The sequence below is a fragment of the Dipodomys merriami genome, unplaced genomic scaffold, assembly GCF_024711535.1.
Source record: "Dipodomys merriami isolate MVZ:Mamm:240054 unplaced genomic scaffold, mDipMer1.0.p SCAF_35, whole genome shotgun sequence".
Taxonomy (NCBI): Eukaryota; Metazoa; Chordata; class Mammalia; order Rodentia; family Heteromyidae; genus Dipodomys; species Dipodomys merriami.
Genome location: NW_027205048.1, coordinates 11,263,399 through 11,287,425, shown reverse-complemented (window position 1 = coordinate 11,287,425; position 24,027 = coordinate 11,263,399). Strand labels below are relative to the sequence as shown.

Sequence of the window (24,027 nt, the reverse complement as noted above, 5' to 3'; positions counted from 1 at the left end):
ATGGCAGAAGTGGTAGAATGCCAGCCTTGAGTGAAAAAGCTAAGCAAGAGTGTGAGGTCCTGAGTTCAATCCAATACCAGCACCCAAAAAGAATCAAAAGCAAGACAGCCCTTTGCCCATTTGGGAAGATGGAGATTATAACACATGGGATAAACGTATCCATATTTTTTTTAACATTGCTAATAACTGAAGAGGAGCAGAAAACTTTTAAGAATCTGCCTCTACTTGGTAGTGAACTTGTTCATGGATGTTCCAGTGTCGTGTGAATGTACACACATCCCTTCAGCATGCGTGGAAAGGAAGCACACACAGGGACAGGCAGAAGAATCGCATGCCCCTCACTTTCAGAGCCGTCAGCTTGAAGTAGCTGGCGGGAAATAGATATGGATCTGTGTGTGAATAGCAAATGTGCTCTTAGCTACGAAGAAGACGTAAAGTGATGGCTTCCCTCTGTTTCTGGAAGTCCAGATGCTCGCTTGCTCTTATGGAAGACAGGAGATGAGCAGAGCATCAGAATCAATGGAACTGGTCCAGGAGGTGATGCAGGGTGTCTTCCTGATGACAACACACACCACCACTGGATCTTCCCCCTGAACACTCAGATGAATGAGCAGGATGATTCTCCCTTGCAAAGAAAGATCTGCTTACTTCTAGGTGCGATGACTTTTAAACCAAGTAGCAAATCTTGACTTTTTTCTTTCTGTATGTGCATGTATTATCCTGTGAGAGAGAGAGAGAGAGAGAGAGAGAGAGAGAGAGAGAGTGTGTGTGTGTGTGTGTGTGTGTGTGTGTGTGTGTGTGTGTGTGTGTGTGTGTGTGTGTGTGTGTGTGTGTGTGTGTGTGTGTTTGCTGGAGCTCTACCACTTAAGCACTTCTGGCTTTTTGGTAGTTAACTGGATATAAGAGTCTTTTCTACCTGAGTTGGTTTTGAATCATGATCCTATCAAATCTCAGCCTCCTGAGTAGCCAGGATTGCAGGTATGAACACCCAGTAATCTTTGACTTTGATTATTACAAAATATGAGAAATTTGGCAAGAAATATCTTTTTAAAAAAAAAAAAAGGAGTTAACAGGAACTGGTGGCTCACATCGATAATCCCAGCTACTCAGGAGGTGAGATCTGAGCATTGCAGTTTGAAGCTAGCCCAGGGCAGATTAGCCCTGATTATTATCTCCAATTAACCACTGAAAAAAACAGAAATGGAACTGTGGCTTAAAGTGGTAGAGAACTAGCCTTGAGCAGAAGAGCTCAGGAACAGTGCCCAGGCCTTGAGTTCAAGCCCCACACCCACCAGAAAAAAAAAGAGAGTTAATAATCAGGAAGACAGACCCTGCTTTTCCTGTTGTATTTTTTACTTCTGCCAATTATAGTAAATTTTCTAGACAAAGATGACTATTCTTTAGACAGAATTGTGCTTTGTTGAGCCAATATATGTATGTATGTATGATACTAGCTCAGTGAGCTAGTATCTCTTCTCCAAGAGGGAGAAGGACTGCAGAAAATAGGTGAACAACTCACTGGTGAAGAGCATTTCACAGTGGATGCAAATACAGCTCCACAAGACCTCCAAGGCCATGGGCGTGGGAAGCAAGCCTGCTGGAAAATGAGGACCGGGTTCTCAACCTGGCTCTGTCACTGACAGCATAAAGCAAGCTGCTTCTGCCCAGTAGGATTTAGTTTCCACTCTAAAAATGAGAGGCTGAGGCAGATGGAGGTACCACGGCGTGTCCACGGAGGGTAGGTGGACAGTGAACACAAGTACACTGTGGATATGAGAGTTAATGCTCCTACTACAGAACAACCATTTGGTCTTTCTACTACTAAGCCAGGCTTACTGATCAAGAAATACATCACTTCTGGAAAGAACTCAATGGTTCATTTGTGAGGAATTATCCCTCATGATTGAGGGATAATTGGGAGTGGTACTCTGCGGACAATGCACTTACCTAAAGACATTGTTCTGCCTCTCCTCCAGCTAGGACCACCATGTGAACATGCAGGCCCTGTATTCCTGCCAGTGAGGGTATCTGTCTCAGGGCACTTGCCAAGATGATGGCAAGTCTCAGAGGACAGGGCCAGGCAGCCAGGAGGCCGTGTCTGTGCCAGGTGATCCATGGCTGAGGGTGTCTCCTGGAGTCTCAGAAGCAATGTAATGATCAACTTGAATGTGCCAGTGCTCCCAAACCCTTTAATGCATCTGGTTCCTCAATTTGTGGTTTCTGTCCCTAGTGCCTCCACTCATGGTGTCAGCCTAACATCCTCGTTCTCTTCTTTTTCAGGAAAAACCATATTCATTAATATCCTAAATTACTGCCTTATGTTTTCATTTTTTAAAAGCAGAACAAAAGATGGTCCTAACTCCTACATGAAAGTGGTCTTTAGTTTAACTATCCTTTAGGCCACCAAACACAGTGTAAGGAGAGACTGTTATGAAGGCTTCATGAAATTAGCAACAGAAGGCCGGTAGCATGTGATAAAGCTGCCCAACCAGTGTTAAGTTTCAAGGGGAAACTTTTGCTGTAAATTGCAAAATAGATTCAACAGTGATTAATTCTTTAAATCTCACTTTCACTCTGTTAGTGAAGGTTAGGGTCTGATAGAGAAGATAAAAATTCTGCCTTTTCTGGAATAAAGGGAATTCTCAAAATCCTTGACATTTTGTGAATTTCACAGCAATTAATTCCTTTAATATTTCTTCTAAGGACCAGAGTTGAGTGGAGAGTTGAATACGAGTTGGGTGAGAGAAGGGCTGGGCCATGGCGATTCATAACCATCTGTTCCTCCATTCATCTCTCAACACCTATTTATTAAAGGGCATCTCTAAGCCAGGCACTTGGCTGGACTTGAGTAAAAGGAAGATGCATAGAGTTCAGTTCCTTCCCTGTTTTATCAAAGGAAAGTAACCTGGAATAACATAAGACACTTCCTGGAAGCAGCAGGATTGGAGTTTGGACAACAGAAGTGGGCTCATGGTAACCTCAACTCCTGGAACCCAGCAGTAAAATTCAGCCTGGTATAGAGCTGCCTGGGACTGCAGGCACAGTCAGCTGCCAACAGTCTCTTGCAGAATTTACTTACTCTGCCCCCATAGACTAGATTTGCTAAGAGCTGATGTGGTGTTGAGATGGGAAAGCCATTGGCTAGGACAGAGGAGATGAGGTGGGCCCATAATACCCTGGGGAAAGCAGGCTGAGTCTAGGGCTTTTGCCACTTGACTGTCCCATCCAAAGGGATGGAGAGAGCATCCTGGCCCATAGGCCAGGCAGCCAGGCAGACCTGGAGGATCCAACTAAGGAGATGTAAAATGAACGAGGACCCCCTCTACCCTCCACCCACCTACAAGTGGGAAATGCCCCATAACATGGAGGGGCAGTGGGGAGTGGGGGGATGTGAGGATACATCTTGGTGCCAGAGCTTCTTCCCTGTGTGGACTTGGACAACGAGTATAGTTTCTGAAACTAAACCCAAATCTCATTGTTCATCTAAAGCCAATGTCAGATGTGAGAAGAGCAGATTGAACTTCTTTGTAGAGTCTCAGTTTATGTCTCCAAAGAAGACTTTGCTCTGGAAACTTATCAGCTCAGAGACAACGCACCAAGAATGCAACGGAAGACCAAGTTGTGGGAAGAAACTCGACTTTGGAAGGAGGAGGCCATATAACAAGAAGTCTCAGCAGAAGACATTTTTTTTTCCGGTACCTGGATTTGAATTCAAGTTCTCACAATACCTTAGCTTGCTTGTTCATTGATGGCGATCTACCACCTGAGCCACATCTCCAGCCCAGTTTTTTGCCAGTTAAGTGGAAATGGAGTCTTATAGACGTTTATGCCTTGGATAGCTTTGAATTGGCCTCAGATCTCAGCCTCCTGAGTAGCTAGGATTATAGGTTTGAACCACTGGCACCCAGTTAAGAAGAATGAAAGATTTTTAAATGGAGCCATGTTGTTTCCTTCCCTCTATAACATGCTTGTGGAAATATGCTTATCGGGAATTGCAAATACTCTTTCTGCCCTGGAAAGAACTGTTTACAGCAAGCAGTCACAAACACAGGAAGCAGGCTGAACCCCGAGCAAAGCACCCTGATCCACAGAGGGTCTCAGTCCTCAAACCAGCCCCTCTGGTGGTCAGCTTTAATACCCCCCCATGTTCTGAAATATAAATGTAAGAATACAAACACAAAAAACCCTTCAAACGGAAGAAATTACTTTCTCCATAATGCTTTGAGGGCAGCTGATAAGCACCTGGGCAGGATTCCAATGCAGATAATATTTTAATGAAAAAGAAAAGAAGATTTTATTTTTCCTCCATAGACCTCTGCATAGCATAAATCTGGTGATAAGACCTGGAAGAGTAACATGAACATTTGAGGAACATCCAAAAAGGCAGTGGCCATTGACCTGCCAAGATGTTCACCTCATTTCCTCTACTCGGGGTGGCTGGGCTGCAGGGGAAGGTCTTGGGGTCTTGCTTGCTCTCTTCTAAAGAACCCCCATTCCTCCTGTCTGTTATGAGATCAAGTAGCATCAGCCATATGATTTATCAGGGGGAAAACAACCCTTCAAAATCCCACCACTCACAGCCTTGGTCAGAGCTCAGAAAGTGGATTGGAAGGCGCTTTGTATGCGAACTATCTGCCCCCACTGGGGTGTCTGACCCACAGCGAATGTCTATACTGGGTGCTGGTCATGCCACCAGGCCCCATCAAATCCTCTGAAGTATTACACAGTGCAAAGGGGAAGAAAGGAAGCCTGATATTATCGTCCTGAGTCAGGCTACGTGATTGTTTCAGTTACTGAAGAAACTACAGCACATGTTCATACCAGGGCTGTGGATTTCTTGGTCTAGAGGCCCATTGTAAATTGGGTTGGGGGAAGCAAATATGTCTCATTTTCATCTCTGTGACCTTCAGATACCACTAATTGATCAAAGGACTTTATCCAGAAAGCCAGTTTGGGGCTTAGTGTCTAAGCAGTTGCTCTGCCCCAGGCAGCAAATTAAAAGCTACTCGCTGGCTTTTCTTAAGTCATTTAATCCAAGTTAAGGTTGTCACAAAAACAGACCTCTTGAGGAGTTGAAGGACTTGGTTCTAAATCAGTGGGGTGTCTCCCACAATGGTTTCTGTTCACCAAGTAGGAAATGGACATTGGACCCACCAACTCTCAGGAGACTTACAATTGCAAAAGCACTTTGTAAGCAGACAAGCAACATACAGAGGCAAGGTGTTATTAGTAAAGCTGAGGAAATGGATCTCTAGAAACAGTGAATGTAGCATCAAAGCTGGGCTTGTCTACTTCTAAGCTACTTCAGTCCCTCCTTCCCAACACAGTAACACTGCACAGCTCCCAGACCTGTGCTTCTGTTTACAAGAGCGTAGAAGACTTAACTCCTGTTTACAACCATTAAATGTTGGCTAAAATAGGAAAGCAAACAAAAGCACGGAAACATAGATCATATTTTAGGCAGAAAGGAGAAAGGCTGAGATAGGCGAAGGGATGGGAAGCAAAAATGCTGGTGTGTATTTATATGGTAAGTTAATACAAACATTACATTATTCCAAAATTCTAAGCTACGCATAGGTTGGTGACTTTGTCGAGGAAGAAAAATCGGGCCAGAATTAAAACATCAGACAACACTAAGTATAAGATAAAATGCAATGAGCAAAGAGGAAGAGAGAATTCATGAAAGCAGGATTCCCCCGAACAAAAAGAGACAAAGATCTTCAGATATAAAGAGAAGCAGTAAGCATGGCTGAGCAGAGCCAGCTGGTGGACACCTACAGACCTGGAGCTCCCGCTCTGGTGTCTCACAGGGCACAGGAGGGAAGAGAGTCTCAGCCCCGTCCAAGATGGAAAACATAGCCAAGCCCACACAGCCTGCTGAAGAAGTATGAACAGAGGCCTGCCCTGCGGAGGCACACAGCACAGACACTGGCTGCCTCCATCTCCACCCTGTGTAGAAAGGTCTCATAATTATGAGCCAATTGTCACAGCTCTGCTGTCTGATGTGGGCTTCTCATGTGGTCTCCAGATACCTCTAAGTAGAAAATTAATTTGAGTGGCCCCGAGGCTGATCACTATCTAGCAACTAGAAAAATCTTGTCTAAAGAAAGCTGGGCATCAAAGACTCATGCCCGTAACCCTAGATACTCAAGAGGCTAAGATCTGAGGATCGTGGTTCAAAGCCCATCCAGGCAGAAAAGCATATGAGACTCTTATTAAATAACCACCAGAAAACTGGAGGTGGCACTATGGCTCAAAGTGGTAGAGTGCTAGCCTTGAGTGAAAAACCTCAGGGATAGCATCCAGGCCCTGAGTTCAAGCCCTACAATCAACAAAAGGGAGGGAGGGAGGGAGGGAGGGAGAGAGAGAGGGTGGGGGGAGAGAGAGAGAGAGAGAGAGAGAGAGAGAGAGAGAGAGAGAGAGAGAGAGAGAGAGAGAGAGAGGGAGAGGAAAAGGGAGAGGAAAAGGGAGAGGAAAAGGGAGAGGAAAAGGGAGAGGAAAAGGGAGAGGAAAAGGGAGAGGGAGAGGGAGAGAGAGAGTGCAAGAGAAAGAAATTCAACTTTAATCCAGTCATCAAAATACTCCTCAAGGAGAAAATTCTAGGGAAAGTTGAAAACTCAGAAGAAGAAACCCTAAACACAACAATTTCAGAGCAACATGACTGACAAATCGACTCATGACCACTTCAGGTAGGGTAACTAACAGACACAGAATAGAAAATAACTTCAAAAAACTAAAGAGAAGTTTGAAGATGAGGATAGGGAAAGCAGGATAAAGGAACAATGAGGAAGATATTTTCAAAACCAAATAGAGTTTCTGTAATTGGAAAATGAAATCGATTAAATAGCATAGGAAGGAAAGCTGAGTAGAAAAAAATGTATGTTGGAAAATAGCCTTATTTGCTCTGGTTATTTTTGAGATCATTTCTTACTTCATGCTGGGACCAGCCAGGATCATGATCCTCCTATTTATACTTGCTGTTGTGGCTGGGATGATAGATGCATGCCTCTAAGAAGCTTGGATTACAGGTGTAAGCCATTGTGTCTAACTTTCCTACTTAGAATTTCCTGTTAGCTAATCACCTCTTTTAAACGAGACAGGAAGCCAAGATAATCATTACAGTTCAGGAAACAAATGCAGAATTAGGTAGTAATCAAACTGTTTAATGACAGGGAATACTCAGGCACACATTTTGTCATCAGGAAAGTCAGACCCCTTTAAGAAGGAATCATGAGTTCAAGGCTTCCCAGCTCACACCTACTTTCCTTGTAAAGGCTTCCGCGTAAAAGCTCCATTATGTCAGGGTAGAAATACCCAGGGCTTCGCATGCCCACATAAAGTGCTGGTTTGGGTTTTCAGAGACCAATAAGACTTGTAGTTATGGAGACTTTAAGCTGAATTTTTATGACAACAGTGATTTGGTTAACCAGAAAACAGAAGCAGTGTTCCCCAAGAAAAACAACAACAAAAGAAGCCTGCTGAAACATCTCTTCATTATTCAGGTGCAATGAACCCCAACTAAGGCTTAATTACAAGAGGCGTTTGGGGGTTCAGAGAGAATGAGCCCTGGCACTTTCCCGAGGCACTCGATTGATTTCTCAGATAGAAAATTCAAGCCACTGGGAATTCTGAAAACATTGATTTAGCAAGCGAGTGCCCAGGGAACATTCAAGGCGTATAATGGGGAAAGTGAAGAAGAAATGAAAATGGCCAGGTTGCCTTTTCCAAATCTTTCCCCAGAACAGATTTCAGGCTTCGCTGCTATTTTATTTTTGTTAAGTAGTCACTGAAGAAAGCTCCACTTGATGATGCATGTTGGTGTTTTCTTCAAGAAAAACTTAATAATAATCTGAGTGCTAGTGGCTCATCCCTATAATTCTCGCTTCTTAGGAGGCTGAGATTTAGAAGCTTGATGTTTGAGGCCATTTTAGACAGAGAATGTCTGCAAGACTTCCTCTCCAGTTACCCAGAAAAATGTAGAACTGGAGATGTGGCTCAAGTGGTAGAGTACCAGCCATAACCAAACCAAGTAAGAGCACAAGGCCTATCACAGTATTGAGATCATCACCATATATTACATCATTATAACAAAAGTATTTTATTTTTATTTTCAAGTCTGTATAAGTCATGGTTAATCATTGTCAAGAAATAAATAATCCAAGTTCTGATTTTCATATTTCTCTGAACCTTTGCAAAATATGCACAACCTCTGTGTATCTACAGCTGTGATATGAGGCCCGAGGGTGGTGGTTGGCCTGTGTTCTGCAATGCCAGATAGGCCATCAATTCAGCAAATTTGGTTGTCTTTAAAACAAGTCGTTTAAGGATTCAGGTGGACCTGTTGCAACAATGAGAAGTACAAAATGTCATGTCAAAACCAGCTTTACAATGTCGGTGTGGGGGGAGGAGGGGGGTATGATTGGGTGGGGGGAGGGGGGAGGCTGGGAAGGGAGGTGAAGGGTAAACAAAGGAGGAGGCTGCAATGCTTGGTAAGAAATGTATGCATTATCCTGCCCATGTAATTTTAACCCCTCTGTACAGTATGTTCTCAAATAAAATAAAATTAAATTAAAAAAAAAAAAAAAAAAAAAAGACCACAGCCAGGCACCAATGGCTCATGCCTGTAATCCCAGCTACTCAGGAGGCTAAGAACTAAGAATTGAGGTTTGCAGTCAGCCTGAAAAGCAAGTCCAAAAGATTCTTATCACCAATTAATCAGCAAAAAGCTGGAAGTAGAAGTGTGGCTCAAGTGGTAGAGTGCCAGCTTTGAGGAAATGAAACAAGTAAGTGTGTCCAGGCCCTGAGTTCAAGCTCTAGTACAGATGTGCACACATGCATGCACATGCGCGCGCGCACACACACACACACACACACACACACACACACACACACACACACACACACACACACACACACACACACACTCAATGCAATCACTGCCTAGGGCTATAGAGCTGAGAGCTTTAAGAAGATATTAATTGAACACATATTTAACTCAGCTACATTACCTGGCCAGGTATTATGCTCAGTTCTTTTGAGATAAACATCAAACTGGGTATGAGGTCTTAGGAAATTTAGAGATAGAACCCACAACAAACTATAAAAAAGTCTTAGGAAAGGAACAAATAGGTTCTGAGAGGAGAGAATGATCAGACATGCACAAAGAGACCTCACTTGATGTGTGTCTGAAACGTGAGGATCAGGGTCTGCAAAGATCCTCAGACACAGTGGCTAGGGCAGGTGCCTGCGGCGGTAGTGAGGAGGCCCTCACTAGAGAGGCCAGTGCAGGGTGACCTTCAGTGTAGAGCTTAGTCAGTGGATGGGGGGAGGGTGGGGGAGGGAGAAGAGGAGGGGGAGAAGGGAGGGGAGGGGAGGGGAAGGGGAAGGAGGAATGAGGTGAAGGAGGAGGAGGAAGAGGAGGAGGAGGAGATGGAGATCAGATAGCATCTCACATTTTCCCCTGGGGTTAGCCTGGAACCACCATGCTAAATCCACCTCCCAAGTGTCTGGGATTACAGGTATGTACAGGTATCGGGGTTGTTTCATTTTTCCTGGCCTGGAACCATGTTCTTCCCATCTGTGCCTCCTGTGTAACTCGGATTACAGTCATGTGTGACCAAGCCAAAATTGGAACATGGTTACAAATACCACTGGATGGACTCACAGCTGGCTTCCTTTTCAAATGAAAGCAAGGAAGGGACTGCTCTTCTATGCCCATGAGATTCCTGAAGTGTGTGTGTGTGTGTGTGTGTGTGTGTGTGTGTGTGTGTGTGTGTTATTGAACACCTGAGCGCTGTCCTTAAGCCCTTCTGGAGTGACCTCTCAGGCACTGGGCTTCCCTATCTGTGGACTTCACATGAACTCAATGCTACAACACAGACTCTCTTCTGTCTGGCTTTTCTCCAGATAATAGCCTTGCACTCATCCCTGTGGCCATACGTATCCATATGGAGTTCTCATGTTTTGTTTTTGGGTGTTGATAAACATTAGTACTGTTTGGACTAATTAGGAATAAAGATGCTATTCAATATTTTGCACAAATAAAGAATTTTTCTTTCTCTGGCCCTGCTGGGTAGTAGGATAAGTACATGATTCATCTGTATAGAAAAGTAAAAATCAAATTACAAAATGGTTTTACCAAAATTATTTAGCCACCCTCAATATATGAGACTCTCAATATAAGAGAGTCCCACTTGAATTCATAGCCATCAGCACTTGGTCTTGTTTTAATTTAGTTCTCTAGTTGTGAAGTAGTATCATATTCATTTTCATCTGTATTTTCCTAATACATAATAGGGAATCTTTTTCTGTGCTTACTGATCATACACATATCTTCCATTTTATAGTCTCCATTTAAGTCTTTCACTTTAATTTTATTGGGTATCATTTTTGTTGGTCTATAGGAACTCTTTGTATATTATGGGTGAAATCTTTACTTAAACTGAAGAGCCTTAAAATTCCAACTTTCACTTCCAAACCATGATTGAGGATGAAAACTGCCACTTGCAAGTTTACGCTATGATGTCTGATCAAAATCACATGTTTCTGTTCTCTGATAAGAGCTGCTCACCAGCCGATGCAGTGCCCTCTAATATCTAGACACTTCTATGGGAGACACTTAGTTCTTCCGGGTCAAGAAATATCAAGCTTTTGCTAAACATTTATTTCAGGACCTGTTCTCACTGAGTGCCTTCTTTTAGAAAATGAAGAAAAATAACTTTCCATTATCTGTGCACACCATTTTTAGAGATTAATAAAGGGCAACTATTTCAGGGACAGCTATTTTAGTTTAAAAGGATGTGACATTGGTTGTCCCTGAATTCTAGCAAAATACTGGGCCTGGTGTCCGATCTACCCCTTGTGAATGAACATGATTTGTTTCATCTGCTATGCAAGCCATGCAATAAATGATTCAGTGCTAAAAATCCATCATAGGACTGTGCTTTTAATTCTTCATTACTTTCAAATCGACGGTGGCTGACAATTCCTGTGTTCTCTAGCCTAATCCTTACCATTCTCCACAGGGAAGCAAGGCAGATGACAGGGAAAAGCTAAAGGTTTCACAGGAATCACAGGAGGATTCCAGGAAGACTCTGGAACATGAGCCTGTCCCTGACAAATAGGTAGATGGCATGTGGATTTATTCTCTCAATGTGTTCTGTGCTAGGCAGAGTAGACTATAGAGAAAGGCCAAGAGAATGCTGCTGGGGGAGGGGGGTCCGCAGGGCCAGAGGAGTAGATGAGCCTGAGCCAAAGACTAGGGCAGAACTGTGAGGACTGGAGGCTGGAAACAAACGGGGTGCCAGGCCCTCCTCCCAGGAGACAGGAGAGAAAACTCCCTTTAGTTTAAGCCTGGTTTGGGAAAACCCCCAGGTTAGAATTCCTGAATGAATGATTAAGGAAACTGGTGAGTCATGGTGAGACCCACACTCTAGGTGTTCCTGAGGGGGAGGTCACAGAGGGGAGCTCTGGGGTCCTGCTGTCCCTGAGAGTCAGGGCTGAGGAGGACGATGGCAGTCACAGGCAGGGGCTGGGGAGAAGCAGGGCAGGTGTGATCTGGAAAGATGTAAATGAAAAACTGGAGGAGAGCCAAGCCTCCCTCCAGCCCTCCCTCCAGCCCCCCCTCCAGTCCTCCCTCCAGCCCTCCCTCTAGCTCTGCTATCACTCCTAAGGGACAGTGAGGGGCATGAGCCCAATTCTGCTCAGTCCAGCCTGCAAGGCTGTGGGAGGTCTGCCACCCTCCTTCCACAACAGAAGCACTATCCCAGGTGCTAGAGGAAATACACAAGGAAAGAGAAGAAGAGAGACTGCTGCTGGGGCTGAACTGGGTTATAAATCACAGCAGAGGCCAAAAGCATGTGGGACAAATGGGACAAAGCAAGAGACTAAGTCCAGGAGAAAAGGCAGAGGATCTCCTTCCTTCCAAGATACTGTACTTGCGGGGCAGGGCTGATCCTCAGGTATGCAGACAGAGAGAGAGCAGCAGCGGGAAGATGAAAACAGGTCATGAACAGACATCGTGCTCATTGGATGGCGAGATGTGTCTAATGAAGAGGAAGCTTAGAGCTATCGTTCAGAAATGATAAGAGCAAATGAATTTGGGGCTGGACACCTGGCAGGTCCTGAAGCCTGCCGCTGGGTGTGCGCCACGGCACATGAAGGCAGGCTGGCGGCCTTCAAGAACACGCCATGGTGTGCTTGCCTGCAGGAAGCTGTGATGACCCACAGAAATGTGACGCATAAGCCACCCAGAAACTGTCACTTCTCCAAAGCTCAGGGGAATCCCCCTCTGGGAAGGCTCCCTTCCCTCCTTCTCCAGAAGCTCCTGAACAGAGGCAACCTTGGTAGCAGTCTAGGACTTGCCAACACAATGATCTTGATTCTCCTTGGCTGGAATACACCGTGTCTCAACAGATGGGCTTTCTGACAGTCGGCATGGCTGCGTCCTCAGTTTGGCTGGGTGTCATCTTTGTGGGAATTCAATAATTCAGACTATCTACTGTTCATGAGACCCTACACAGGCAAAAGGTTGGGCTAGGTTCTTCAAGCTTGGAGTCCCAAAGGGAATGCAAGGACATATCCCAGCCTCTCATATGGTGGGTGTAGAGGGCAGTGAGGGGGAGGGGGAGGGGTCCTGCCGGGGCGTGGAAGGGCTTCCTAGAAGGAGAAGTGTAAGCGAGTCACACACACACAAATTCTGTCATAATCAATATATAGCAATCTACTTAAACATATATATATATATATATATATATTATGTTGAGAGCAACCCAATGCTTAAACATGATAATCATTCTATCATTACCATTCTCTCATAATACAATGATTAGAAAAGCAAATAGACATCTTTGGTCCTGGGGAAGGTCTTAAAAAGGCATGTTTTGTTTTGTTTTTGTAATCAGTCACATGTGGTTCTCAACCAACTGAGAAAGAAGGAAAAAACAAGCGTGCTCACAGTTTAGAGGCAGATACTAAAGTCACAGAAGGAGCTGCGTGCACTGCACCCTTTCCCCATCACAGCTGCTGTAGCCTCTCCCCCCACCCCCCAGCACAGGGAACACGGCTCTTCCACTCTGCATCTCGCCTCCTCTTGACCTGAACTCACCTCACTCTCTTCAGAAGTAATTGTCCCAGATTCCTCTGATTACATCAGAGACACAGTCTAATAATGTATGCATTACGTATTCTTCCTACAAGTACATCAGGACTCTAATTAAATGGCTATGTGTAATTATTTGTTTAATGTCCATCGCTATCCATCTTGTTCAGGATGTCTACTGCCCAGGGGCGCCCAGTGAAGGAGGGAGGCCTGCTTCCGCTCGCTTGGCCCTGCGCCTCAGGTTGCCTCTGATGGGAGGAACGAGTGCCTTGGCCTCACTGGTGTACGGCACCCTGTGGTTTCTGGGGGTCCAGTGTGAACCCTGTGAGGACAGGGATTCTTGTCTGCGTTATTCCCACTGTCTAACAGAGGCCCGGCACAGAGTAGCTACCCTGTAGGTGTGCATGGGATATGTGAGTGGATGGATACTTTTAGACAGTTTACACACTGGAATTTTACCAAAGGCAGATGTGGTCTCGCTTGCTTCAGGAGCGGAAGCCTGCAGGCGGGAAGGAAGCAAGCCCTGGGCTCACAGATGGGCCGGGGGCACAAGGCGGGGTGGGGGTGGGGGTGGGGAAATGGACTATGCATCAAGTGGGCCTCTTGCTCTAACCACAGTCAGCAAACACCAGCATGTCTCCTTCTCTTTTAAAAAGGAATAATTCTGGAGAAAATGTTTGCTTCATTTGTGAAGCGTGGTGAATAAGGTCAGGCCCAAATGCATGGAAATATGAGCAATAGGCTGAATATGCACCTTAAGTTTTCACAGTCAGTGATTGTGTGGGAACAGTCCACTGGTGCACTCATGGTCACCTGGTATCCAGGTAAATAAAAGTAGGAGGGCCAGATCGGACATGCCTTCCTTCCTGTCTTCCTGTCTCATAACCCAGAAGGCTGAGGGAGACAATATGAGGAAAGAGAACTGACTTCGTGCCTGAGGTTGGATCCATTCAGGGGTGATAATAGCAGAGTCCCTGGAGAACATCTGCGCATGTCAGGAAGACCTGACACAAGGTTGTGGGCTGAAGAGGCTGGCAGGTCTCTGCTCTCCCAGCCCAGAGCTTCAGAGTAGAATGGCCCCTCACTCCTGGGTGCCTTGAGCTATGGTCACGCTCTTGCTCTTTAGAGTCAGGAACAGAGTGACAACACTGCTGGAGGAGACGGAGGGCTCTGTCATGCACAAGGCACCTCGCACATCCACGGGGCCTGGTCCTCGCGGTCTTCCTCCAGTCAAGACTCACCACATCCACAGTCGGCATCTTGGACCCCCTTATGAAGCTGGTGCCACGATGCTGAAGAGGATCATGGGTGGTTACACAGCACAAAGGCAAAAGGACTAGTGGCCAAGCTCCAGCCCTTTGTCTCCTGAGAGAAGAGGAAAATCCTGACAATGAGAGGCTTGTGTTCCCCTCCACAGCCAAGGGGCTGGACAGCTGACCATGTTCACCTACAGTTTGGGTTTTTTACTAGAAGCAAAAGAATGCATGAAGTGTTCTAAGAACGTGTCACCAATGGTGAATCTGGGGTCCCTAAGCCACATTGATAGCGTAAATCCAGCTTTAATAAGGCTTTACTCAATCAAGCGAGCAAACCAATCTATCCAGTGAATATCTGATAGACCCATCATGGACCATTGTTGTGCCAGAAACCAGCATTGCTTCCAGGCCCAGGGCAGTCATGGTCCTGTCTATCACAGAGTTCAGGGCTAACAGTGGGAGCAGACAAAATGTAATGTGAAGCAAAGGGAAGCAAGCCCGGAGGGAAATGTTTGCTGTGAAGGACCCCAGGGGAATAACTTATATATGCTAATGCATTCTGCCAAGAAGGGAAAATAAAATGTACTTCTCCAAGGAAATGTGTACTAGAGATGAATGCGTGAACACACACACATACACAGAGAGAGCGAGAAAGAGACAGAGACAGAGAGGCAGAGAGAAAGATTGGTGGTTCTGAGCCTAAAAGACAATGTTTGTATGGCAAGGTCATAGATAAGGATGCTTACTCATCTCAGAATTGGAATAGTTCCACAGAAGGGAATTACAGAACAGGGTTGTCTCATGAGATCCACCTGTTGTTTTTCCATCTTCATTAAGGTATAATGGACAAATAAAACTTGTACACATTCAAGGCGTGTGTTACAGTTTTTGTCATAAGTAATAGGGAAGAGGAAATCACCCCACAATTCAGTTCCTTTACAACTTTAGTCCATTCCATCACCAGGGGCTCCTCACAGCACACAAAGTATATCATGAATAGGAATAAGATGATCAAAAGAAGATATTTAATATTGATTAAGTAAAGAGTCAGAACATCAAGGAGACAAAATAATCTCAAATCGGGATCCATCAATAAACAGAGGTCTAAAATATCCAAAGAAAAAGCTGACAAAATAAAAAGGGAATCAGCTAAATATAAAATCAAAGTCCAAGATGTTCATTCATCAAATCCTATTGTCAGTAATTGACAGAGAAATAAACAAAATATAAACAGAGAGATAAAGTCTGGGACGCCCCACCTTAACCAAATTGACACACACAAATGGCAAAAAAAGAAGAAAACAAACCTGACATCAAAATTTAAAGCTGTTTCTGTGAATAATGTCAAGAAGGTGAAAGTGCAACCCACAGAATAGAAGACGTTCGCTAATCTTACGTCTCTGTTTAGAAAATGTAAACAGAACTCATGGAGAAAAAGACAGTTTCATTTAAAAGCATACAAAGGATTTACAATAGAAACTTCTCCAAGACAAAGCTAAAAATGACCAAGAAGCACCTGCAAAGATTTTCAACAGTAAAGAAATGTAAATTAAAAGCCTAGTCAGAAACCAGTGTATCTCCAGCAGTACTGCCATGCTAGTGGGCTGAGAAAATGGATGCAACAAGAGGTGTCTGATTGCATGCGGCAGCACCAGAGCCCTCAACCACAGCAGTGGGAAGGTAGAATGGGGTGATTCCTACAGAACATGAGAGTATGGCTCGTCGAGGCTAAGCACTCAGCTCACAGCTGACTTCACCCCACTCCATTCCATTCCAGAAGTGCCCCGAGAAAAACCAAAACCTCCTCACTACACAAAAACTTTTACATAGACATTTACACTAGCATTATTCATTACAATCAACCCACATGTCCACCAATTAGTTCACCAACCAAACAGCATCTATAAAGCAGCATATTACTAAGCAATAAAAATAAATGGATTACTGATACATGCTAAAGCATGAGGAACCTTGAGAACTTTCTGCTAAATGAAATAAACCAGCTACCAAGAACCACACATCCTCTAACTCTATTTTTGTGACATGTCCAGTAGAAGCAAATCCATAAAACCGAAACTAGAGAGCAGTTGCTCGTCTGTGGGTGAGGAGGAATGGGGAGGGAGATATAGATTCAGGTTTTCCTTTATAGGAGACAAAAATATTCTAGAATTGGATTCTCACAAAAATACTTTACATGGGTGAATTGTGCAGTATGGGGATTTTATTTCACTAATTTAAAAAAAGTGGTTTTGTAAATGTGCAAGTTCTTTATACTGAAAGTTATCTCTTAAAAAATATAGCTGAGAAAAATTAAAGCACTTTATAAACAGAGGAATGAGCTATGTTGGTGGAGCAGAACTCTGAACACCAATATCAATTCTTCCTCAGAGCAATCTATTGATAATCCCAAACCTAGCAGGATTTCTTATAGAAACAGGGAAACTGACTCCAAAATATATGTGTGAAAATAAAGGACCAACAGCTACTAAGCACAGTCTTGAGAAAAAAATGAACAGAGATGAAGGAACTGAACCACCTGAGTTCAACATAAGCTACAGAGCTGCCTAGGGATGGATACACAGATTAATGGACAGTTATATAGTTTGCAGAAATAGACCCACACTTTTACAGTCTATTAATTTTCTCAAAGGCGATAAAGTAATCCTATGGTGAAATGAAAGTCTTGCCAACAAATGGCGCTGAAAAACTGCATATTAATATGAAATGTAAGACACTATATTTCGCATTATGTACAAAAATTAGAGAAAAGCCTAAATGCAAAACCCAAAAGTGATCAAGTTTCTTTAATTTTTTTTTGTGTTTTGGTTGTTTGCTTTAGTTTTTGTTTCTATGAGAATTGTTCTTTTTTCATATTTTTTATTATCTTTAAGTAGTTGTACAAAGGAGATGCCACTCAACAAAGCAGTTTATGAAAGCAGTACATCAATGTCCCCCTGTCAATATTCTCAGCCACCCCTCCCCACCCACCCCTTCCCTCTTCTTCATTTTTTAGGATATGTATTCATTTTTTGCCATTGAACAAAGTAGTTTGTGTATCCAATGCGTCTTGATCTGTCATTCTTTTAACGTTTTCACCCCCTTTCAATGCACCCCTTCCCTCATTTGTCTTAATTTTGTAGTACATACAAAGAATTATTGAGTTCATTCTTCCTCTTTGTTGATTTACCCCTCTCCCCTTGCAACTACCCAATTCCTGGTACTAATTCTATTAAATGAAGTAAGTCAGACCCTCATTTGTGGTAAGTAGAATATACCTACGGATCTATTTAGTAAATACATCGGGTGGTATGCAAGTGGTTACAGTAGACTCTACAGAGAGCTCAAATAGTACAAGTCTTTAGAAAACTTAAGTCAAAGCCCAACTATAAAGTTTTTAAAGAAAATATGTCCAAATGACTTTGGAATTTAAGAGTAAAAAAGTGTTTCTTAACCAGGACATGGAAAGTAATAACCATAAAAGTAAAAAATAGCCAATTAGATTTAATCAAAATTTAAAATGACTTCTCATAAAAAGGCACCATTAAGAAAACAAATAAGCAAATCTCTTCATCATGCTGGGAGAAAACATTCACAAAACATTTATATGACAAAAAGCTTATTAACAGAATATAGAGAAACTCCACCATGTAACTATACACACAGTAAGTGCACAAACGACTTAGATAAAATGCAAATTGGAAGATACCTGAGCAGTCAGTATGCAAAAGGCAGATAGTTATAGAACTTCAATAGTAACTAGGGAAATACAAATTACAACCACAATGAGATCTCACTAGATGCCTACCAAGATGACTAAAATGAAAAAGATTAATAACCCCAATGTTAGTAAAGATATAGAGAACCCCCTGAAACATTCATCCATTGCCAAGCACTTTGAAGCAAGGTTTGGTATTCTTCTAAGGTTTAAATGTAGTGATATCTTTTTTTTTCTGAGACAGGATCTCACTCTATAGCCTTGCCTATTTTAGAATTTACTGTGGAGCTCAGGCTAGCTTTGAACTCACAATCCTTCTGCCTCAACCTCAAAACTACTGGGCTTACAGGCATGTACTAACATTCCTAGCTGCTTGATAACTTTTAATCCAACAATGCCACTCATAAGATATTTAGCCAACATAACATAGCAACACACACCAACTAACCAAAAGAATTACACAGAAATGTTTATAGTGGCTTTATTCACAACTCAACAACAACAACAACAACAAAACAATTTAGGACAGAATGGCAAAACTGTGTGGAAGTCATTCATTATAATGACTTATGTTCACTAATAAAAGGAATAAATTATTGATAACTTGCAACAACACGGATAAATCTGAAGACACTCCTAAATGAAGATGAGCAAACCCTGCAGGATTCCATGTATATATAAAATTCTAAATAAACAGAAATGATATGAAATCTTTTTAGAGATTTTTTTTTTTTGCCAAGGGGAAGGAAAGTAACATTAGTGGTGTGGCCACCTCCTGCATATAGACGAAGACTGACAGGATGGACAGAGGCTGGACTGGACATATGGTGGGGGAGGGGCCATGATGTGCTTCAGTAACATTTTACTTTAACATGCTAAACTTCTCTAAAAAGAAATCACTGTCTTCCTCAATGAGGGTGGTGGGAAATGCATTAGAAAAAGGCGAACAGGAAACAAGAAGAGGATTATGTTCACCATTTTGTGGCAAATAACCGTGAGTAACAACTCAAAAGGAGAAAAGGTTCCAGAATCACCATTTCAGAGATTTCAGTCCATAGCTCCATCATTTCTGGGTCATGGAGAGGGAGAGCTACTCACCTCATGGTGGCCAGGAAACAGACCAGGGGTGGGGGAGGAGACAGACAAAGAGAGCCCGTGAGGGATAGCAAGAGAGAAAAAGAGAGAAGGCCTGTGCTAGCTGGTTTCCTCCATCTTCCCTGTGTCCCCTCCAGGATCCCAGTCAGTGGGATGTGATTGCCCACATTCATTCAGGACTGGTCCTGAAAACTCCTTGATAGACATCCCAGAGGCCTGCTTTACTAAACTGCTGGATGTTTCTCCATCCAAGGAAGTTGACCACCAAGATTCACCATCCTCAGCAGAATGGCGTATTGATAGGCAAAGATTCATTAGCTAATCTGCTTTCTTTTATGTGTTTGAAATTCCTATAGCAAAAAGTTGAAAAGAAAGAAGAAAGGAAGAGAGGGAGGGAGACAGGAAGAAAAGAGGCAGGCAGGCACTGACTGGACTTCAAGGATAGTTTGACCATAATGATTTTTTGTTGTTTGTTTAGTAAGTATGCAAAGTGGGAGAAGTATTTTGAATTAAATAATATCCATTTCTAAAACACCTATATGGAAGTTTGGATGAACTTACACATGAAGATCAATGTCTGCCCTGCACTGTCCAGTTCCCCTAGAACACAATTTCTCAGCTTGGTCTCTACTGGTAATTCTTCATCATGAAGCTGTCCTATGCATTGTAAGACAAGCCACAGCCTCACACATTTGTGACACCTGAACTGCCTCCAGACACTACTGAATATCTCTCTGGGGGTTGAGGAGCTATTTGTCCAGTTAAGACTGACTACCCTAACACATGCATTCTCAACCCGCTGATAGAATTCTCCTGGGGAGGGGAAGAATGAAAAATGGTTCTTGTAGAGTTAAAAAATAAATCTTATGAGCTGGGAAGGTGGCTCAGTGATACAGTGCTTGCCTTGGAGGTATGAGGCCCTGGGTTCGATTCCTCAGCACCACATAAGCAGAAAAAGCCAGAAGTGGCACTGTGGCTCAAGTGGTAGAGTGCTAGCCTTGAGCTGAAGAGCTGAGGGACAATGCCCAGGCCCAGAGTTCAAGCCCCACAACCAGCAAAAAAGAAAGAAAGAAAGAAAGAAAGAAAGAAAGAAAGAAAGAAAGAAAGAAAGAAAGAAAGAAAGAAAGAAAGAAAGAAAGAAAGAAAGAAAGAAAGAAAGAAAGAAAGAAAGGAAGGAAGGAAGAAAGAAAGGAAGGAAGGAAGGAAGAAAGAAAGAGAAAGAAAGAAAGGAAGGAAGAAAGAAAGGAAGGAAGGAAGAAAGGAAAGGAAGGAAGGAAGGAAGGAAGGAAGGAAGGAAGGAAGGAAGGAAGGAAGGAAGGAAGAAATCTTAGTATAAACATTGATTCAAAAACCATTGTCATTAGGAAAAAAACTGAGGAGGCCCTACCAAGTTTGCTGATATTTCTTGACATTGACACAATCATGGATGTGGGAGTTTTCATTTGAAGGACACTGGCAGGTCTACGATACACCTGAGGCATTCAAATCTCAGGGCGGGAATCAGAGGAAGAAAGTCTAAGAGGCTCCATGAGGAGGAGGTGGTGATAATAAAACCCAGCCTGAGAAACTCGGCAGCAGAGAGATGCCTGGTCCTGCTGCTAGACTTCATTCCCTCCAGGGCCAGGCCTGCCAAGAGCAAGGCCTGTTATATGCATAGGGGTCTTCACATGGGTAGAAAGTTATGGCCAATGAGTGCAGCTAATGGTCAGAGCCTCTGCAATGAGCATGCCAGCTAGACATAGGGAATAAAGGGAAGCTGGGGAAAATAAAGCCAGGAAAGCCTCTTGCCAAGTCTGTGGATTATGGATGTCTCTTGGTGTGACAGCCAACCCAGAATCATCCTCCAGTTACGAGAGAAATTCCATAAGCTGGACTGACGAGTTTTCCCAAAAAAATCCAAGGACCTAATCAAAGAAAGGTTGGACAAATGGGATGGCATTAAACTATAGAGCTTCTGCATGGCAAAGGACATAGCTAGTAAGATCAATAGAAAGCCCACAGATTGGGAGAAGATCTTCACTAGCCACACAACAGACAAGGGTTTCATATCTAAACTATACTTAGAACTCAAAATCCTCCAAAAACAAATCCTCAAAGAAACAACTGTCCCATTAATAAGTGGGCTAAATACTTAGAGGCTTCTCTGATGAAGAAATAAGAATGGCCAATAGATACATGAAGAAATGCAAATCAAAACAACATTGAGATTCTACCTCACCCCAGTTAAAATGGCTATAATCAGGAATTCTAATAACAAAAGATATTGGAGGGGTTGTGGACAAAAGAGAACCCTACTGCATTGCTGGTGGGAGTGTAAATTTGTTCAACCACTCTAGAAAGAAGTATGGAGGTTCCTCAAAAGATTATACATAGAGCTCCCCGATGACCTAGTAATCCCACTTCTGGGCATTTACCCAAATGACCACAAACAAAGCCATACTAAAGCTACCAGCACAACTATGTTTATCGTAGCATTATTCACCATAGCTAAGATATGGAACCAACCCAGATGCCCTTCCATAGATGAATGGATCAAGAAAATGTGTTATATATACACAATGGAATTCTATGCCTCCATCAGAAAGAATGACATTGCCCCATTTGTTAGGAAATGGAAAGGCTTGAAAAAAATCATATTAAGTGAAGTAAGCCAGATCCAAAGAAATATAGGTCCCATGGTTTCCTTCATTTACAATAATTAGTATTCATCTAGGACAATTTTATCAGATGAGCAGAAAAGATTAAAAAAACTATGTACATATGACCATATAAAATGATGTTAATGAACCCCAAGATATGGACACAATAGGCCTTTTGTTGTTGTTGTTGTTTTTAATGTACTATGAGGGTTTGTTTCCTTTGCATGTTCTTCCCCACGTTGTCACTGTATTTGATTTTGGTACCTTGCATCTTGTATATACACTTGTCTAATTTGGAGAGGGGAAAGGAAATAACAAAACACCGAAACAAAGACACAGGATGACTCACTGCAACAATGATACCACAGACAATACTTTGGAAATGAACTATACAACTTCAGGGGAGAGAAGTAGGGAGGGGGACAAGGGAAGGGATAGTGGAGAACAACAAAGAAGGTGATAACAATGCTCGACAAGAAATACACCCATCACCTGACTCATGTGACTAACCCCGCTGTACAGCGTCTTCACAATAAAACAAAATTAAAACAAAGAAACAATAGCAAGAAAGAAAAAAGATATTTGTGTCCCTATCTTGGGGTTCATTTCGCTTAATGTCATCTTATCTGGTCATATGTACATAGCTTTCAGTCTTTCTGCTTGTCTCACACATGTACTAGTTATTGCAAATAAGAGAACCCATGGGACCTATGTCTTTTTGCTATTGTTTCTAACATATTTATAATGTACCATGTGGGGTTTTTTGGGTTTTTTTTGGGGGGGGGGTCTGGTCGTAGGGCCTGAACTCTGGGCCTGGGCACTGTCCCTCAGCTCTTCAGCTCAAGGCTAGCGCTCTACCACTTGAGCCACAGCGCCACTTCAGGCTTTTTTCTTTTTTGCTTATGTGGTGCTGAGGAATCGAACCCAGGGCCTCATGCATGCAAGGCAAGTGCTCTACCACTGAGCCACCTTCCCAGCCCGACCATGTAGTATTTTTTTGTTTCATTGTATGTTCCTCCCCCACAGTATAACCCCTGTTTTCACCGTATTTGATGTTGGTGCCCTGCATCCTGTATATACAGTTCTCTAATTCGGGGAGGGAAAGGGAAAAAACAAAATGCTTACATAAGTATACAGGTTGACCCATTGTAACAATGAGATGTATAAAACACTATGTTGAAAACAAACCTTACAACTTTGGCTGGGGGGGGGTAGTTGTGGAGGTGGGAGGGAAGGGGTGGTAGGAGGAAATCAAAAGAGGAAGCAACAATGCTCAATAGGAAATGTACTCAGTACCTTGCTCATGTAACTGTAACCCCTCTGTACCACATTTATACAATAAAAAATGTAAAAAAAACAACAAAAAAAGAAATCATAGAAAGGGGTAACAAGTTTGACAAGAAATGTACTTGTTACCTTACTTATGCAACTGTAACCCCTTTTAGAGCACCTTGGTAATAAAAATTTTTTTAAAAAATCCAAGGACCTTCACAGCCCATATCCTTTGCACACAGTACCTCAAAGGAGAATCAGAGACAACCAGTTTCCAGGTCCTCTGCTCATTCTTCTGAGAAGCATGTATTTTCTCTCTTTGCTAGATAAACTACAGGTTACCTTTTTTAAAAGGAAGAAGAATGGAAGAAGTTTTCAAGCATCCATTCCACCAGGAAAAGCCCTTGGTGGCAATGTGACTTCATAAGATGATTCGGAAACAAAATGAATTTTGCACATTCCCCTGCTCTCTTGTTTTCTTCTTTCTTTATGCCAACCGTCTCAGCAGCAGCTGGCTTCTAATTCTGAATATTCATGCTTGATGCAGTTAAACCTGGCATCAATGAGATCTTGAGATACCATTTCCCACTTCATAAAGCCTATTTGGATTCCTTCAGTAAGAGTAAACATCCAGACGCTCAACCTGCAACAACCCGTTAGCATGCATGCACACTCCACTCTCGAGGACGCTGCTGTCAAAAGCAACAGAGGATCCTGGGCAACAAAGGCATCAGAGCATCCTGACTTTCAAATGAGAGAAAGGGAGGACCATCAAGGCGGTGACTAACTTCATGCGTCAGCTTGGCTCAGCTGCGGTTGTTGGTTGTTGGCAAATCCCAGTCTAGCTGTTGCCCTGAATATTTTTGGAAGTGATAAACCTTTACAATCAGTTGGCTGGAAGGAAACAGGGGAGTGAGCCAGCCCATTCTCCCTCACCCTCAGTGAGGCCCA

General features: G+C 43.1%; 1 protein-coding gene across 13 annotated transcripts in view; it reads right to left on the bottom strand.

Moving 5' to 3' along the window:
- Plpp4 (phospholipid phosphatase 4) overlaps positions 1-24,027 on the bottom strand; it is a 355,511-nt gene that overhangs the window by 17,596 nt on the left and 313,888 nt on the right. The window lies entirely within an intron of this gene.